The following is a 20,238-nucleotide window of genomic DNA, read 5'->3' on the forward strand; positions in this document are numbered from 1 at the left end:
AAGAGTCAAAAAGTTTGTGACAAAATATTATAGAAAACCTTCTATTACAAACATAGTAGTGATAGCAAGTGCTTCACTGCGACAAATGCATCTTCTGACTGAAGAATTGCAACTAAAACACTCTCCATTACTAAATACTTCTGTTTTTAAGATGACTAAGAAGAGAGTCCTTATTCTAGAAAGGTAACTCTGTATCGGAAAAGAAGAAAGGTAATGAGGGAATTAGTTTACATGTGCATGCTTTACCCAAGCATGGTTTCAGGCCAAACAGTACTTCCCTTAAGCACTTAACCATCCTATGACGAAATTCTTCAAATGGTGGCAGCGAAGTCCCAGAGGTAAACTTCCTTATTATCATTGACATCTGATCAACCGTGCTTAGTCGTTCAAGCATGAAATTGATTTTTTTGATCTCAAAGTGGTCCTATTTCTTTCTGCTAGATGTTCAAATTCCTGCCCGGGAACCTGCCATTGCCCAACAAGTAACCTGAACACTTGCTCTAAAAAATTTCTTTGCTTTCCGGATCTCTGCAACTACTATTGCTCGTCTATTGACTGCCCGAGATTCCTGCTACCCCCGCTTCTTGATGGCTACCTGGTGGCTTTACATGCTTCCTTGTTGGTTCTGGTGGCTGCTCGGCAATCATGGACTAGCTGTTTTCTGGTGACCGCAGCTTGCACAACTGCCTGTACTCCTAGAACCTTCTACGTAAGGCTCTTGGTTACTATTCTTGCTATCAAAAGACCACCACAACCGATGTCTAGTTGCTGCAATTCACAGTGATACCCGTGTATGGATCAATTCATAAAGACTGGAAATAAAGGGCATGAATAGCAGTGCTATATAACAACATATTTTTTTTTACATAAGTCCGCTAACCTCTAAAGGACCAGACGTCAATAGAAGAAATAACATGCGAAGTATGCAATCATGTTATTGTGGAAACGCGCCAAGGAAATAGCTTTATTTTAAATACGGTTCAGGTGTCAAGCGATGAATTAAGGTTCAAACAAATATGATATATCATACCGTATATATATATTAAACAACATAAATTATATTGCGTCAAACCTTAATACTGGTCATATAAATATATATATATATATATATATATAGCGGTGGGTCAGTTATATTATATGATATATAAACAATATTCAGATTTTTTTTACCGTGTGCGATGTTAAATTATGAAAGTGTCGGATGGGGGTTTTACCCTGCCAAACTCCCCATTACAATGTCGTAATATATATCATAATATATATATATATATATATATATATATATATATATATATATATGTTGTACATTCGCGTTATATGCACCGGAGATAACGCGCGTATCCGGCATGATAACACGCATATCCGGCATTGATAATTCGCATATCTGGCATTTTGCACCCACTCACAGTGAAATACCTCGCATGACAGGCAATAATTACTCGCATTGCCCAGAATAAACTCGCGTATACAGTGTCGGGAATGGTTCGCGCCAGAGGCAAATCGCATATCCGGCAAGGATACATCACATACCAGGCATAACTGACGCGAATTATCTCGCTTTTCAGATAATGGCGGTGGTAACCCACATGAATTATCTTGCCAAAAAAAAAAAACTACCATACGCGCAAGTCTATAACCAGGGAAGGCCATGCCACAAGTTTCAAAGGGCCGCCACCACCACAGTGCCACTCTATCATCGAAATTTGCTCGCAATTTATTCGTTATATTTCATATATATAATAGTTCTTCGCCACCACATGCTCGGAAACCTGAATATATCGACCCATTAAAAGTTCGGTTGATATATGTTATATGTTGAAGCCTCCATTCAATGCTAGCCATATATGTTATCGAAGGTCACAAACCAAGGCAACGCTTAATACAAAATCACTAAGTCGAAGGGAGGAGCCCACAAGGAGCACTTCGAATTATACATTCCATTTGCTAAAAAAAAATTATTCATCTATAATAACGAAGAAGAACACTGTTAAATTAATTAGTAAAGAATTTCAGTGGTTTTTTTTTATGTAAAGTAGTGATATTATATTTGTTTACTATAAATATATATTTAAAGAGAAGATAGACTAAGATTGGCCCAATAATAATAACAGATTATATTCGAATACTTATTATTCTCTTAGTTTAACTTAAAATTAACAAAAAAAAATAATAATTAAAAGACTCATGCATTAGAAAAGTATTATTACACATTGGGGTAGGATTCCCTGCATTAGGACAAAGAGGTCGTGAGACCACCCTCCTTGACCTCGGTACCAGTAAGACCTGCCTAGCAGGTAAAAATAGCAACAAAAAAAACTATAACCGTTTATAACTGTGAAATTGCCACAAAAAAAAACATATGTTAAATCTGAATGTATACCTCAAATTCTTATAAATTTTATTATGAATACAGGAAATATTACAATGGTAAGGACAAATGGGCGACGACGACGTGATCGGGCAACATCATCGTCATTAATGCCACCACCGTCGTCATCACCATCTCCATCGCCACCACCATCATCATCGTCTCCATCGAGACCATCATCAACACCAATCGCTCCAGCACTGGAGTTGACCGTGATAATGAACTCATTGGAAGCTTTATTGAAAACATTAAAAGGGTCAACCATGGCTAAGACCAAAGAAGAACTTCAACCCTTAGCAACCAATTCAGCGGAACCAAAGCATTTTGAGTATAAAAGATCAAAGGAAGATATTTCTAGGGAGCTTCAGAAAATTAAACTCCCAGAATTTTCAGGAGGTCGAGCTGGAAAACATGCTGAGGCATGGTTGGAAGGAATGAACAGATGTTTTAAATTAAGAGAATACTCTTCCTCTGCAAAAACAAAAATTGATATATTTCAATTAAAAGAAAGTGCCTTGAATCGTTGAAATCTGGAAAAACAACTACACCTCACAACAGATAATGTCCCTTAGGAATTGTTCGAGGAAATATTCCGCGCAAAGTATTTACCTCCATATTTTCAAGAACAACAAGCAGGAGCCTTTCATACATTAATTCAAGGTAATAAAACAGTGGAGGAATATGAGATAAGGTTTATGAAGCTTGTGAAATACATTCACTACTTAGATTCTGATGAACGTCAGGCTAAACGCTCCATATTTGGGTTAAATCCTCGCATCAGGGCCTTGGTGAGGATGTGGAAACCATCATCAGTAGCTGAAGCGGTAGAATGTGGCCGTTATGCAGAAGAACATCTAGGAATTAAAAAGGATGCCGGGCCAGTAGAATCTTTACAATCAGGGTTTTCAGGAAAGACTCCCTGAAATTTCTTCAAGGGAGGTAGCTCAAGACCACCTTATGGTAAATTTATCCCAAGAGATGTAGGAACAAGAGCTCCCATGGCAGTTAATACTATAGCTGCTGAATCATCAAACACCAGTCCATGGAAATCTCGTGGAACTACTAATAGAGGAAGAAATTCGAGAGGAAGCAACATGAGAGGATGAAGCTCTTTATCTAGAAATTCACGTCCTGATTCAAGAGGACCGACACAGGTTAATTGTTGGGGATGTGGAGGACCACCTTTCCAACGTGATTGTCCAGAAGCTTCATCAAGTATATTGCATAGGACTGGAAAGGCACCAATACCAAATCCCCAAGGCAATCATAGAATTCATGCATTAATCAACAACGATCAAGCAACGCATCAATCCACTGTAGTGGAATCTTCAGATATTATTAATGGTATAAAACTCAAAATCTTATTTGATACTGGTGCCACAGATAGTTTCATTTCGTCATATGCATTAAACAAATGTGGGTTGGCAGCTCGCAGACAAAATGATTTCAGACAGGTAGAAATGGCCTCAAGAGAACTCCAATCTGTAGACTTAAGTGTGGATCAATGCAAAATTGACCTAGGGGTCTGTTCGACTAAATTGAAAGTTTATGTCACAACCTTAGGGACTTATGATCTTGTCATAGGTATGGATTGGCTAGAAGCTCATCAAGCTTGGGTAGATTGTTATGGAAAAGAATTCTAGGTATAAATGATGAAGGAGAAGCGATCCAAATTCAAGGAATCAAGAGAAAAGTATCTTTACGCTACATATCAGCAATGAAAATGAAGCGTTGCTTAAGAAAAGGTTGTCAGGCATATGTAATTCAAGAAGTAAAGAAAAAAGACCGTCCTTAGAACAATATCTAGTGTTAGCCAAATTTCCGGATGTATTTCCAAAGAAACTACCAAGATTACCTCCTGAAAGAAAGCTAGATCTCACAATAGAATTGAAACCTGGTACTCAACCAATTTCTAAAACACCTTATAGAATGACAGCTCCAGAACTTCAAGAATTACAAATTCAATTGAAGGAACTATTGGATATAGGACATATTTGGCCCAGTGTATCACATTGGGGTGCTCCTGTAATTTTTGTCAAAAAAAGATGGATCCTTAAAATTATGCATAGATTATCGAGACTTAAATCGAGCGCTAGTAAAGAATAGATATCCTATGCTTCGAATTGATGATCTCTTCGATCAAATGAAAGGAGTTGATGTCTTTTCAAAAATTGATCTTCGATCAGGCTATCATCAGCTAAGGATTTCTGAAAGCGATATTTCTAAGACTGCATTCCGAACACGCTTTGGACACTATGAATTCACTGTGGTACCATTTGGGTTAACAAATGCACCAGCAGTATTCATGAATCTTATGAACAGTGTTTTCCGCAAATATCTTGATCAATTTGTACAAATCTTTTTAGATGATATACTCATCTATTCCAAGAATGAGAAACAACATGAAGATCATTTACGGATAGTGTTGTGCTGCCTCAGAAAACATCAGTTGTATGGAAAATTATCCAAGTGTTCGTTCTTTCAGGAAAAGATTCATTACCTAGATCATATCATATCAAGTAAAAGGATCTCAGTAGACCCTGAAAAGATAAAAGCAATCATGGAATGGCCAATACCGAAAAACGCACATGAAGTACGAAGCTTTATGGGTTTAGTCGGTTACTATCAAAGATTTGTGGAAGGATTCTCCAAAATTGCAAAGCCAATTACAACCCTTCAGCGTAAAGGTGTTAAATATGAATGGACTAAGGAATGTAATAAAGCATTCTTTGAACTCAAAAGACTACTAACTAGTGCATCAATCTTAAGAGTCCCTAATATGGACAAAGATTTTACGGTATGTACGGATGCATCCAAACAAGGGCCAAGTGCAGTATTGATGCAAGATAGAGGAGTAATAGCATATGTCTCAAGAAAGTTAAAGCCTCGTGAAGAACTCTATGCTACTCACGATTTAGAGTTAGCCGTTGTAGTACTAACTTTAAAGATTTGGAGACATTATGTAATGGGGCGAAGTTTTACACTTAAAAACGACCATCAACGTCTACAATATTTGTTCACCCAAAGAGACTTGAATGCTAGACAAAGACGATGGAGTGAATTCCTAAGTGAATATGACTTTGGAATATCATATATTAAAGGAAAAGAAAATGTAGTAGCAGATGCTTTAAGCAGAAGACCACGGATATTCTCCCTCATACCTATCAAAGTAGACTTAAGGCAACAAGTACTAGAACATCTCATAAAGGATAGTTGGTATTTAAAGGTAAGATCTAGTCTTAATAGTAAAAAGCCAAAAGAATCTAAGTTTGAAGAATATGAACTAGAAGATGATGGAATCTTACGATTTCATGGGAGGATGTATATTCCTGATAATAGGGATCTTCGAGACACTATCCTTAAGGAAGCTCACAGAGCAGTGTATTGTGCACATCCTGGAGTAAAGAAAATGTATACGGATACCAAGAAACTTTTCTTCTGGTCGGGCATGAAACGTGATATCGTTCAATTCATTGCAAGATGTTTGGAATGTCAACAAGTAAAAACAGATCATTGTCATCCAGCGGGTCTTTTAAAACCTCACGACCAATTGGGAGATTATTCCTATGGATTTTATCACTGGGCTACCTCTTACTTCTCAAAGACACAATGTCATTCTGGTAGTAGTGGATAAATTAACAAAAAGCGCCCATTTCATTCCCGTAAGAGATACTTATGAAGTTGCTGACGTAGCTCGAGTATTCATAAATGAAATTATCAGATTTCATGGAGTACCTAAGAAGATTATATCAGATAAAGATTCTCGATTCACTTCAAGATTCTGGACTTGCATGCAATCAGCGTTAGGAACTCAACTAAATTTGAGCACAGCTTATCATCCTGAAACTGATGGGCAAACAGAAAGGGTAAATCAAGTACTTGAAGATATGTTGAGGATGTATGTTATGGATCAGCAATCACATTGGGAAAATTATTTATCCTTAGTCGAAATTGCATACAATAACAGTTATCACAGTTCAATCGGAATGCCTCCATTTGAAACATTATACAGCAGACCTTACAGAACACCGTTAAGTTGGGATAAGTTAGAAGATCAAGTGTTAGTAGGGCCAAAGTTAATACAAGAAATGGAGGAGCAAGTAAAACAAATTAGACAGAGGTTAAAAGAAGCACAGGATAGACAAAAGAGTTATGTTGATGCTCACAGAACTGATAGGAAGTATGAAGTAGGGGATCAGGTTGTCATCCCAATCAAACTGAATAAGAGTACTATCTGATTCGGAAAATGGACAAAATTATCACCCCGATTTATTGGACCATTTAAAGTCATGGAAAGAGTTGGACCTGTCGCCTATCGTCTTGCACTGCCACCTCACTTGCATAAAGTTCATAATGTATTTCATGTATCTGTATTCCTATGGATTTTATCACTGGGCTACCTCTTACTTCTCAAAGACACAATGTCATTCTGGTAGTAGTGGATAAATTAACAAAAAGCGCCCATTTCATTCCCGTAAGAGATACTTATGAAGTTGCTGACGTAGCTCGAGTATTCATAAATGAAATTATCAGATTTCATGGAGTACCTAAGAAGATTATATCAGATAGAGATTCTCGATTCACTTCAAGATTCTGGACTTGCATGCAGTCAGCCTTAGGAACTCAACTAAATTTGAGCACAGCTTATCATCCTGAAACTGATGGGCAAACAGAAAGGGTAAATCAAGTACTTGAAGATATGTTGAGGATATATGTTATGGATTAGCAATCACACTGGGAAAATTATTTATCCTTAGTCGAAATTGCATACAATAACAGTTATCACAGTTCAATCGGAATGCCTCCATTTGAAACATTATACAGCAGACCTTACAGAACACCGTTAAGTTGGGATAAGTTAGAAGATCAAGTGTTAGTAGGGCCAAAGTTAATACAAGAAATGGAGGAGCAAGTAAAACAAATTAGACAGAGGTTAAAAGAAGCACAGGATAGACAAAAGAGTTATGTTGATGCTCACAGAACTGATAGGAAGTATGAAGTAGGGGATCAGGTTGTCATCCCAATCAAACTGAATAAGAGTACTATCTGATTCGGAAAATGGACAAAATTATCACCCCGATTTATTGGACCATTTAAAGTCATGGAAAGAGTTGGACCTGTCGCCTATCGTCTTGCACTGCCACCTCACTTGCATAAAGTTCATAATGTATTTCATGTATCTGTATTAAAGCATTACATAGTTGACCAATCTCATAACCTTCAATGGAAGGAACTGCAGGTATCAGACGAAGGAACCATATTGGTCGAACCATTATGTATACTAGAACGTAGAGTTCGACAGCTCCGAAATCGTTTGGTAGACCAAGTTAAAGTCCAGTGGGACAAGTATAGTCTTGGATCGGTTACTTGGGAAGATATGGAAATCATATGTCAAAAATACCCCAACTTGTGTCAATTTTGAAGAACTTTAAACCATGTTTTGTATATATTTACTTTACTTTAAATCAGAGACTCAAAACCATTTTGAAATGATTATATATAAATGTGAATTTTTATGACATAATATATGTTTAATTCCGCTAGTACATGGATACCAAGACGGAATATGTTATTGATCTTATTAAATTATAGTTATCAAAGTAAAGTTTAAATATTTAAGTAATTTTGCTTCTGATGGGAATTAAGATATTATAATTTTGTTTCATTTATGCATATCAATATGATTGATGAGATAAAAATCAAAGAATGATTACATTTTAATATGAAAGTTAATGACATGAATAGAATAAGGCAAAGTATGTTATACTATAATTGACACGTGTGAATTATACATAAGCTATTTGTTTGGAATGTGTTAATGCACATTTTTGCATGGACAAGTGTTTAAGATTGCAGATAATATCCGTTACCAAATGAACGCATGATGACAGAAACCTCAAAACAATTAAAGCTCAAAGAGATTCCATGATAGGGTATTAACCCTGATTCTACTAGGAGGGGCGGAGGTGTTGCCCACCGTGTATCCTCCGAACCCTGGGGTCATGGGAGGATTATGCGAATCACGCTCCCCTAGACATGTGATGATGACTACCAGATGCCTACTAGGGATCAAGTCGATATAACCGACATTGTCATCCTTGGAGTTTATAAATGGTTATGCCAGTATAACTAACCCCATGACATACTCCAGTAGAGGACAGATAAAATGGGAGCAAAAGATAGTAGGAAGGATAGGGTGATTTTGTAATAACTAAGGAACCTGATGAAATAAAACATGATCATTAAAGTTATAAACCTAAAGTATTCAAAACACCAAATTTATAGTGCCCTCACATTAACTAAGAATTTAACCTCAATACACAATCCTAAGAAGAATGTACTAATCGCTGTCATAAATATTCATATAAAATAAAACTCTAACTTCGGGACGAAGTTTTCTTAAGGGGGGGTGTATGTAATGAACTATCTATAAAATTAATATTAAATAAATTATATTAATCAATTAAAAAAATAATAAATAAACTAATGATAAAGTATTTTAATATAAGACTAAACCTTTATATTAAAATCAAACAAAAGGATATTTAATCAAAAATCAATATACCTTTTAAAAAAGAAATATATATGACGTGACATAGGAAGGGTGTCACGAGGAAATGAAGCGGTGCGTTGCTGGAGGAAGGGTGGCCATCGCTAAGAAACAATTTATAAACCAGAAAGAACAGTTTTGGGAGGGCATCAGAAAAGAAGAAGGAAGAACAAAGGGGATATTGAAGAAGTACGGAACCTTATAAACTTGAGTTACCAATAGAATCAGTTTAGCTGGGTGGTTTCGGTCTTTTGGTAAAGGGGAGCAAACTGGAGAAGTTCTGAAACATTTTCATCCACAGCAGAACAAATAAGTACTTATCATCGAATCAAGCAATTAGTCATATGAAGTTTTGCATAAATTTAGAACAGAAATTTTTTTTAAGTTTCATACTCTGTTCAGGATAGATAGCTCATAAAAACTCCTTTACAATATTTACAATTCAGTAAATCTTTATAGTTTCAGAAATGGTTCTTTAAATCAGCTCAACCTTTACGATTAACTTATTAGCATCTGACATGTACTCATAGCTTCAGTAGAGTACATCAAATTCAAAAAGAAAGTTATTAGGATCTTCCTTGGAAACACTATGGAAGTTGGGAAGAGCTGAGTGAGGAATGATTTTCATCTTTGTTTCTTCATCTAACTCAAGGATGGGGAATTCGAAGGTGGTTGCTTCCTCCTCGACTTTGTGGGCCACCTCTAGTTGGGGCTTGTCTTCTTCCTTTGATGGTGCTTTAGGAGAGTCTAGAAAAGTTACTTCCTTAGAGTGGAACTGCTCATTGACTAGATCCTCAGAAAATAAAGCTTTCATTGTTGCAGAGGATGGAGCTTGTGTGACCTTGGGCTTCTAGCTAGAGATTTCAGTCTTCTTTTTGGCAAGAGAGCTCATTGTGGGAGATCAAGTAATTTGGTTGATCATGCCCTTTCTTTTCTTGAGATTACCATGTGCTATTAGTTTTTTAAGGGTTTTTGGTAAATCTACTCTACTGATTGTTGAGAAATCTAGGGCATTTAAAGTTAATAATTTCTCTATTTGATAATTGCTTGTGATGCACTTTTACTTCTTATCTTATAGTCTTTTCTTCGTTAGCTTATTAATGTATTCTTTCATCAAGACAATTACCAACATGCATAGTAAAAGAGAGAAGTGACACAGTATGTAAGTTTCTCAGCCAGGGCCAAAACCTTTCACCTTTTGAGAGTAAAACCCACACAAATTCTTTTTATAGAGATTCCAATTGACAAATACCAAGACCCTTAACCTAATAGCCACTCCAAGACCAAGACACTATCTTCTCTTCTTCTCTTCCTCTTTCCTTTGATCCTTCTTGTCATCGTGAGTTCATCATAGCACTCCTACAACACTCCTCTTAACTAGGGAGGTATTCATAATGGACCATGATACTTGGTTATTCTCAATCTGAAGAATTTCCCATAAGAAGAATTTGGATTTGTAACTCATTTGTATAGCATCATACCAACCGGCATTGTTATATAGCAAGGCCTTGACTAAAAACTCTATCTCTCCACAAGATCAGAGCACAATGTTGGCGAGACCAATGATTTATAGACACACTCATCATTGTCTCTCTCAGAACATACCCCACCCGAGTTCTCTCAGGGTATGCTCCATGAGGACTATTCTTATCTTGGACTCCCCAGTCCTCAAAGAATATCGGTCCTCCACGACTACTCTTACTGTTGGATGCCCTATCTCATCCTCAAAGAGCATCAGATGCCAAATGATTACACAATCCTCCATTCTATCTTCCCAGGTGAAGACCAGAATGACACGTCTCTCTCTTTTTTCAAACCAGGAGGACATATTCCATTTAAGGAATGTACTCATTCCATCACAAAGTAATGTACCTAAGCTTCTTGCTTGGGAATTTCCAAGTAAAAAACTTCTTTATCATGCTCCCTCTTAACTAGGGACTTTCTGTAGCTTCTCTTGTGGAGATTCTCGAACAACCAGCTGCTTGAAGAGCTCCTTCCTTCGATGTCATGAACTTCTTTTTTGTCAAGGAATCTTCTTGTTTGGGGACTTCTTCATAGGGCACAATTCATCCATCACTTTTGTCCATGAGTTAGTCATGTTCTCAACTCATCGGAAAGTGATCCATCAAATTTTCCATCTAGCTTTGCTTTATGTCAATCTGTTTTCATGCCATATTTTTTGGAGGGACATTACATCCTTCTATATGGTCCACCTACATAAGCTCATCCAAATATTAGTTCAAAAATAATCAATGAATACTTCAAATCAAGATTGTCTTTACCATCACATCTTCCTTTAAGTATCAACATCTTGCATGTAGATTGACACATCTTCCACTAATATCCATTGTCAAGGGTCTTTATCTTTTTCCAACTTCCATCAGAGTCTTTACATTCTTCCTGGAGATCTTCTAGTCAAATCTTCTTGGACTTCGGGTGTTGAATGCCTTCTATCTTCATTGCACATTATCACGATCTCTTCCTATCTTTTCACATACTTCATTCCCAGGAGCTTCCAATCAGAGTTCCTCAATCTTAGCCAACCATCTCATACTTCATATGAGGACATATTATGTTGATTTTAACTAGTGCGACTCATGCCTTTCTGAAATTCTTTCATAGGAGGAGATTCCTTTCTTTTGATCATGCTTCTTGAAATGGAAGTAGTGCTCCTTGTTACCTGCAACCATACGACATGACTATAATATTAAATAGAAGCATACGTACCTTATTTACCTTTAGGTCATCTAGGCTTCTTTCAGCAGTTTCCTTGATTGAAAAGATCTTCAACCCCTTGATTTGCTTCATCTCTTATGTCATCATAACATCATCCCATGAAATCCACAAGTTGGAGTTCCTAATGAAACACTTGCTTCTTTTCTAGAACGGATCCTTCAATGAGGATTCTATCTCACATATTCTTATTCAGCAGATGTTTCCCTTTTAAACTGATGTATGATGAGACTTGTCCTGGATGACTTCTTCCTTTGATTTTTCACTTAAGTCACAAAGAGCTATATCCTTTGTACCAGATATCCTTCATGTCTTCGATGGTGATGTCACGAGCTCTTGCTTCTAATACTTCTCTTCCTTAAACTTTCTTCTTTCAACCTCCTCCACTTCTTTGGTGAAATGGACTTCTTTTCTATCCTTCTTGTTATTGTCCTTGATCTAAGGACAATCTTTTTTGTAATGTTCATAGTCTTTGCATCCATAGCATTGAATCTCAGCTATGCTTTTCTTTTCTTTTGAGAACCATAATTTTTCAAACTTCCTTTCCTTCCAGCAAATGTTTGAGTCCTTAACCTTCAACATTTTTGCCCTCAACTTGTCTTCTTCTATCTTGCGTAGAAATCACAAGTTGTTGAATGAGGTAACTTTCTTATCCCATGGATATTTGTTACCTTGATTATCAGTTAGTGCATTATAGATCAATGATGATTATCTACTTTCCTAGATCTTGTCGATGAGATCTTATGAAGATATCCTTCATCCTTTGATACCTTTACTTTTTGTGTAGATCAGATCTAATTCATGTGACCTTCCTTCTTGCATCTTCAGAGAGTATTCTTACGAGTTTATCATATGCATCTCTTTGATGTCTCCATTTCCATGAATTCAGAGGAGACCTTTTAATATGTTCAATGACTTCACCTCCTTAGAGGACTATGTCTATCCTCCTTTTTCATGCAAGGAACTTTAATGACCCATCCAACTTATAGATCTCCTTGCAACCACGAAGTCATTTTACCAAATTGATTAAAGAATGAAAAATACTTACTTGACAAGTGAAGATGAAATCTTCTTACTTGATCATTTTGATGATGGTTGAAGAAGATGTACTTGTTGCTCCAATGGATGATCTTCTTCAAGGGCAAGGAGAGGAACCTTGCTTGAATGAGAGGGAACTTGCCTTATAGCTTTGAAGATGATGATAATGCCTTCTCGCCTTCAATATACTTCGACTTCTCTTGTAGTGTAGATCAAAAATGTTTCTAGGGTTTTGACTTTCTCCAAGATGATGTGATCTTTATCTTTAAAGTCCTTCAAGCTTATCATGCCTTGTAGACAACTTGATGAGGGTTTTTGTGGCCTTTTGATGATGACTATAGAAACAAAAGCCCTTGTTGTTGTAGACTGCTTCTTCAATCTAGGGTTTGATTCTTCAATATAGATCTTGATCCTTTTCTTTGATAACCTTCAACTTGCTTTGATGCCCTTCTTAAAACTTGATCCTTGAATGTCTCTTTGATAACTTTCCTTTGACTTCAGCACCTTAGCTCTGATACCATGTTGAGGAATCTAGGGCATTTAAAGTTAATAATTTCTCTGCTTGATAATTGCTTGTGATGCACTTTTACTTCTTATCTTATAGTCTTTTCTTCGTTAGTTTATTAATGTGTTCTTTCATCATGACAATCACCAACATGCATAGTAAAAGAGACAAGTGACACAGTATGTAGGCTTCTCAGCCAGGGCCAAAACATCTCACCTTTTGAGAGGAAAACCCACACAAATTCTTCTTATAGAGATTCCAATTAACGAATACCAAGACCAAGACCCTTGACCTAATAGCCACTCCAAGACCAAGACATTGTCTTCTCTTCTTCTCTTCCTCTTTCCTTTGATCCTTCTTGTCATTGTGACTTCATCATAGCACCAAGATCTTCTTACTGTAGTTGTACCGAGACTATAATAGATCTGAACTGAATCATAGCACATAGCTCATCAAAGTATTGTCTCCATTATAGCGTTGAACTGTACCTTGCATCATTTGAAGTCTCTACAATGTCTTCGTTGTTCCTTCATGACAGATCTGAGTTCCTTCTAGCCTTTATCATCCGAGTTGTCTACTTTTATAACATTGTCCATCAAAGAGGCATCCAAACTGTCTACTGTAGATCCTCCTTGCTTGTATCTTTGTTGTCCCTTCATCATGAAAGATCTTCGCTATTCCTTCATCACTATTCCGAGTTCATTATGTATCTTGACATCCGAACTAGACTCCTTTCTTGTCACTGTGACTGTGACCCAAATTTCAGAGAAATCATCCTTGTTCTTCTGTGGAGATCCGAGCTTGATGACTGCCATTATTTATCCAAAACTTCAAAGAGATCCACAAACTGTTGACTGTAACTAGCACCGAAAATCTCAGAGTTGTCTAAGTTCTGAACTATGCTTATGCAAAGATCCTTGCTGGGTATATATAGTAGTTTGTCTCCATAATAAGCCGACATGATCCAACGAAGAGATGTGTCCCTTTAACTGTGAGTCGACATGAAGGTCTTATCTTTACTTGAAGCCGACATGAAGAGGAGGATTGTGCTTGTCATTTGGAGGGCTATTTAGACATAGACATAGACTCATATACATTTTACATATGCTCAAGAAGAGCTCTTCATACATGACATTGACTCTTTCAGTTAATGATAAATCCTAAAGCTCTCAATAGGAGCCACTAACAAGTAAAATCTCTTACTCATGAAAAAATGAAGCAAGGCATTACAAAAATAATTTTATTCTTTTTATTTCATCATTTACAAAGATCATAATTACATGTCATTATGAAGACCAAACCTAGTTATATTTTACAACTCTGATGTCTAGTTATGGGCATGAGAAATTAAAAATATGTTTTGTCTAAGTAACTCGTTGTAAAAGAATTGATTGTATTAATCTTCATGAAAAGAAATTCTTTCTACTGAAGCAAAAAATCAAATAATTGCTATATCATTGACAACTTACTGAATTAATGACAATGGGAACCAAAAATAGCAGGCCTTTCAATTACCTTTCTAATTGTTTAGAAATACAACCAAAAGACTGTACATTTAATTGTCAATTTGAGGTTCAAATAGAACTTGCAAATTGTCATGCACCATATGTGTTAGTACAATCTAAAGTTGTAGTAATCTAAATGAGTGTCACAAGACAAGATATTGAGATGCTTTCACAAGTCACCAAGAGAAATCTACTTGCAATCCAATTCACATTTTGCAGGACTGTAAAGAGCACAATTGTAGGAAAGTAATTGTCACACTTGCAGGAAAATAAATATCACAAAATAAATCACACAAGCATATATATTTTTTGTAAGTTAGCAATTTTTGTATTACAAAAAATGTAGAGTTTACATGCTTAGAGAGTCTTGGCCAGCCAATTATTGGATTGAGCCAAAAGCAATAGAGGTTGGTTGTAAAAAACTATTACATGTAGGACCATCTGCTCTTGTGAGGAAAACCAAATGACCTCCCGAATAGTTTAGAACATCAGAAAGAAAATTGAAAAGAAAAGAAGGATAGTAACCTTAAAATGCCTGAGTTGCAATGATAGCCTAAATAATGCAAAGTTCTACATGTCGAGGTTCTCCTCGCCATGCTTGATCTCGGGTGGATCTTCCCATTCCACTGGCATTGGTCTATAGTAGTCATCGTCATCAGGCAAAGGGTGCTTAGTTGGCAAAAGGTTCCCAACTAGTGGATGGTGCACTATTGGTGGAGGCCGGATGATGCCACCCTAGCCCCTGGTTTGCAATCCTTTGCTACCAAATGTGTCGGTATCCATAGGAATGTCCTCCATTGTGTTGTGCTATTGTCAAGGTCTGGATGAGGATTGGCCCTCAATGTTACACAGATTCTACCTTCGGGGTCTGGTGTCTTACGAGGTAGAATCTATGGGGCTCTAAGAGAAGGAAGTGTTCATATGCGAGGAAGGATTTAGAAGTCGAAGCCCAAAACACCAACAATAGTTTGCAACGTTGCCCAGGCATTACTCAAGTGAGTCAAAATCCAAAACATGTCCCTTGAGCACCACAATAGCATGTTCCTGATAGCTGACGTGGCAACCCAGCAAATTGTGAAGTCGCCAGTATTGCCCGCCTCCTAGGCCTCCAAGTCTGCAACTAGGTGCTGATATGGCCTGGTGATGTTGCCATCAAAGAGTTTTGCTCCCTGGCCATGCCAAGAAGGGAGAAGCGGTCTGCCTCTACCTCTGCTTCCTCTTCTGCCTCTACCTCTGCTTCCTCTTCTGCCTATGCCACGCTCTCTCACCATAACCACAACCACGTCGCCCACACCTATGACCTTGTACTACCTACTCCTCTAGCCTTCTGCAGCCAAAACCCGTGCCTTCTTTTACCGACACGTCCAGCGTTCTTAACATTCTCCTAGGACAAACCATTACAACGATCAGGTGGATGAGTGTACCAGTCCCAATTAGACCCTCTTATTTGTCGCTTCAAAACCACATAACAACTCTCTTAAGCCGGTAAGCATATTCGAAATAGAAAAAAAAACAAAAAAAAACCTTGAACTTAGTAGCGATTTTAATAGTTGCTAAACACGCAGACCGTCACATTACTAACATCTTGTTCTGTTACCTAAAGTACCGACGAGAAATTAACTTATCTCAAAAGAGAAATGTTCCCAACAAGAAAACGATTTTTACAATAAATACAGAGCTCAACGATTTTAAACCCTGCTAGAGGAATTAAAGGTCCATTATTAAGCCTATTCCAAGCCCTTCAAGACAGAAAAGTCTCATATCACGAAATTGTAAGTAGCAACAAATTTTTGACCGTTAAGACGCGAAATAGTCTAATCCCGCCATTTTTCACAGCCGGCCTAAGGTTACCATGAACAGATGACTTACTTAACCTTGAGAGAAAGTTATTCCGAACAGAAAAAGGCTTCTGACGAGGAACACGGAATTTACCGCGTTAAAAACCCTGCCAGAAGCACAAAATAACGATATAAGATTTTAGCCTAGTGGGCCGGGATCTCCTTCTAACGCCATAAAAATCAAAACCCTAGTGGCAGAAAAGCACATTCATTTCTTTGACCGTTTAAGCCGCAGAAATTGTCAAATTTGACCAGTTTTCTACAGCTTATACGCTTCGGACAAAATATGGCTCGTTCGAGTTAAAACCCTTCCGTAATGCACCCAATTCAGGGAGGGGAAAAAACGCAGAATTTAGAAGCATTCTCACAACAACTTCATTTTCAGGCCATTCCTAGCAGCCGAATGCCTCTTTTAAGTATTCACTCTGTTTTCAGAAGAAATACAACATTTGCCTACAAGGCCACAAAGTTTTCACGGGAATTTTCTGAAGGCCGAGAAAACCTCAGCGCTTAGCCTGGGATGCTAACGACTATAACCAGTTGCCGGAATTCAAAGGGGGAAATAGGAGGAACTAAAGAATGAGTTACTTACGAGATATGGAGGCCCCTTACGCCCAGAATCGGGTCCGCAGGTAAAATCCGTCGTTGCAAAATCATTATCAAATCATTACCACTGGAATTAAATTTAATTTTTTTTCATTCCCATATTGAAGATATGAAGTTTTTTTTCTTTTTTTTCTTTTTTAACGCTATATTGTACATCTTATAAGTAATTCATTTTATTATCTTAAATTTGTTTAAAATTAATTACATTGTAAGGTGTTCTTTTGGGAAGAACTCCCTTCCCATGCCATTGTAATGTGGCATGTATCGTCGATTTTGTGTATTAAATGATTAGAGGATTTTTCTTCATTGGATCATTATACGCGGTAGAGAATGTCACACTCAACCTCCCGCAACTACCTCTGGTGAAATAGAATACACGTAAGTTTAGTGAAGCGGTAGAAGGGGAAATAAAGAGGCATTCAAATGGCAACAGTGGGATGGGGGAGAAGAAGAATTGAAACATGGAGCACAGGAAGAAGGGTGCATTAGTAGCAGAATCAGAGAACAAGGAAGTGATTGTGACCTCTACAATATGTTAGTTGGGGAAGAGGGTTAGGCTTCCCAAAATACTAACCCTACCGTTCGCTCATTTTCATTATTGTCATTTGCTTTCCCCTGCAACCAAGTCTTGAGCCACCTGATATACTGTGAGGTTTATTTTGGTCAATTTTCTATTTAGCTTCCCTCCAGGTGCCTCACAAAGGCTATTCCAAGCATTATGTCATTCCATTATTCTCGTTTCGTTGATTATAAATCAATTACAACTTGACTCATCCAAACTCTTAACTATATATTATGTACATTCTAGCTCATATACATGATGACTGAGGTTTCCATTTGCTCTAATATATGTGTTCCTTTTTAAGTGTTGGTAGGAATTCGAGATGTTAACTCAACCCTCATGAATCTTACTTAATCGATGCATGGAGTATGAAAAAAGGTTGGGCAAAAACCTTAGTTACAAAATCTGGAACCCTTATAACTGTTGACAGGTATGAATAACATGGCAAAAGTTCATTGTTAGAACTAACAGAGTGAACTTCTTTGGCAATTACATTTAAATGCATTAGTTTTAGTTGCTCATGAAATTGTGCATAAGAAATTGTTTACATATTGTTGCAAAGATGGTGATAAAGGACTGGATTGTTCCTTTTTAGCCTGGCATGAGTTTCCTCTTCAGTGTGTTGGTTTTGATTGCATTGGTTGGTAACTTATAACATGATTTTGGCTTCCATAGTCTGTGGTCATATTGTAGCTATTGTTGAGGACAAGTTTATAATTGGGTTGAGGTTTGTGGCTCGAATGAGGTTATGGGCGTTATTGGGAGGACCCCTTTTCATTTGAAGAAGTCAATTCAATTATGCTTGGGAAATAACATAATTCTCCAGAAACCACCCTATAAAAATTGTATGTAGAAGGTTAGTGCTTCTATTTCACCATGGTTGTTGACTGTAGGAATTCATTTATGGCATTTTCTTTCACTATGGTGGCTTATAGATTCTATCCTTGGTGTGGTTGTAGTCTTTGTTGATCTTCCATTCTTGTATCTCCTTAAAGAGTATACCAAACACATTGTTTATTGAATACAAATTTGTGATGTTTAACAGTGTCTAGTGCTATTAGTTTGATAAAACTTAAAACATATTGATACAAAATAATGTTGTTCCAATGGTCCAGTTCTTCCATTCTCACCTCCAACTATGTCAGCCAAAGGTTCAAGAGGATTTGACTACTTGAGAGGAATCAAATAGAGAAAGTAGTGTGACCTCAAATCTGGAAAGTATTAAAGAAGTCGAAGTCTTAATTTTATGAATCTTTAGAAAGAGATAAAGGTGAGAAACTAAAAGGTAATGTAGAGTGTTCTAGAGAATACATGTACCCCTGTCCATAGATGAACTCCAGACGTACTATAAGTATACAGTAGATGGACTTTAAAGAGAAGTACATTTTAGCTCTTTAGGAGACTCGCTTTGTTTTGGTTAAGATATTTCAGTATGCATTGTGATGCCAATTCATGTTTTCATTGATCATCCTTCTACTCATTTGTTTTAAGTGCATTTCTACTTATCAATAATGGTATAAATATTTCATAGTAAGTATATATTAGTTTATTGAAGACCCACTTGCATTTAGAAACATCAAAACAATGATGTTCAAAATTACACAGAACCATGCTCCTTATAACTGATTTTTTGGTTGAAATTATCTAAATCCAAAATTTAATATGGAAGAGTTGAATGCCCATTTCGATTTCAGTTCCTTGAAGAGTACTTAGAAGTTCATTTTAGCCAAATATGAAATTGTTTTTTATTCAAATAGTTGCATGCCTAGAGAAATACATTCGATCAATGCTTCTCTGGTGTGTAATTTTAACATGGAAAGACATTGTATTTGTGATTGTTTCTCCATGCTTTGGAAAGTTGCAATTAATTTTACAAATATGTTTGAAACAATGATGTTTGCATTTAATATTGTATATTATGAGAATTGATTGTTTTCTCTACTTTTATTAGCTAGCACGGAAAAATTGTTGTTCATAACAAATCACCAGTTTCCACTATAATGTGGCAAGCACGTGTTCATAGTGTTATTGGTAAGGTTCATAATTGTTTTTGGAAAAAATCTCTTTAATTGTATGATCCCTAAAAGCGGTGTGGTTTCATGCATTTGAACAATTGTAATTTGCAAGGACTCTAGAATTTATGGCTCCTGAGCTTTATGAAGAGGATTATGATCGATTGGTTGACATCTATTCTTTTGGTATGTGCCTGCTGGAGATGGTGACCTTTGAGTATTCGTACAACGAATGCAATAATATAGCTCAAATTTATAGAAAAGTGACATTTGTAAATTATTTTTCTGTCATCTCATTATTAAGTATTTTTCAGTTTTAATTCCCTTAGAAATTTTTCGATTAATGTTTACCCAACATTTCCTTTGTTGATACACTATGATTATTTCGCTTCCTTCATCAAGGTATAAATCATGTTGCCTTGAATAAAATAAAAGATCCACAAACAAGAGCATTCATTGAAAAATGTATGGTTGCAACAACCTAGAGATTGCTTGCAAAGGAGCTTTTGTTGGATCATTTT

At 36.7% G+C, this 20,238-nt stretch overlaps 1 protein-coding gene across 3 annotated transcripts in view; it reads right to left on the reverse strand.

The window, feature by feature from the left end:
• The window catches only part of LOC149160113 (translocase of chloroplast 34-like), a 316,875-nt gene extending 299,609 nt beyond the window's left edge, over window positions 1–17,266 (reverse strand). The window contains exons 1-2 of one of the 3 annotated variants that reach the window (XM_089436621.1): window positions 17,130–17,186; window positions 16,569–16,644 (exon numbers count right to left, since the gene is read on the reverse strand). The gene's annotated coding sequence lies outside the window, so the exon portion shown is untranslated. Of the gene's footprint in view, window positions 1–16,568; window positions 16,645–17,129 lie in introns of all 3 variants that reach the window. The other 2 variants (XM_089436622.1, XM_089436620.1) reach the window with 2 other exon arrangements.
• Between the last annotated feature and the right edge of the window lie 2,972 nt (window positions 17,267–20,238).

The sequence above is a fragment of the Pinus tabuliformis genome, chromosome 5_2 (genome assembly GCF_031772625.1).
Source record: "Pinus tabuliformis cultivar Carrire ecotype Pingquan chromosome 5_2, CPIR1, whole genome shotgun sequence".
NCBI lineage: Eukaryota > Viridiplantae > Streptophyta > Pinopsida > Pinales > Pinaceae > Pinus > Pinus tabuliformis.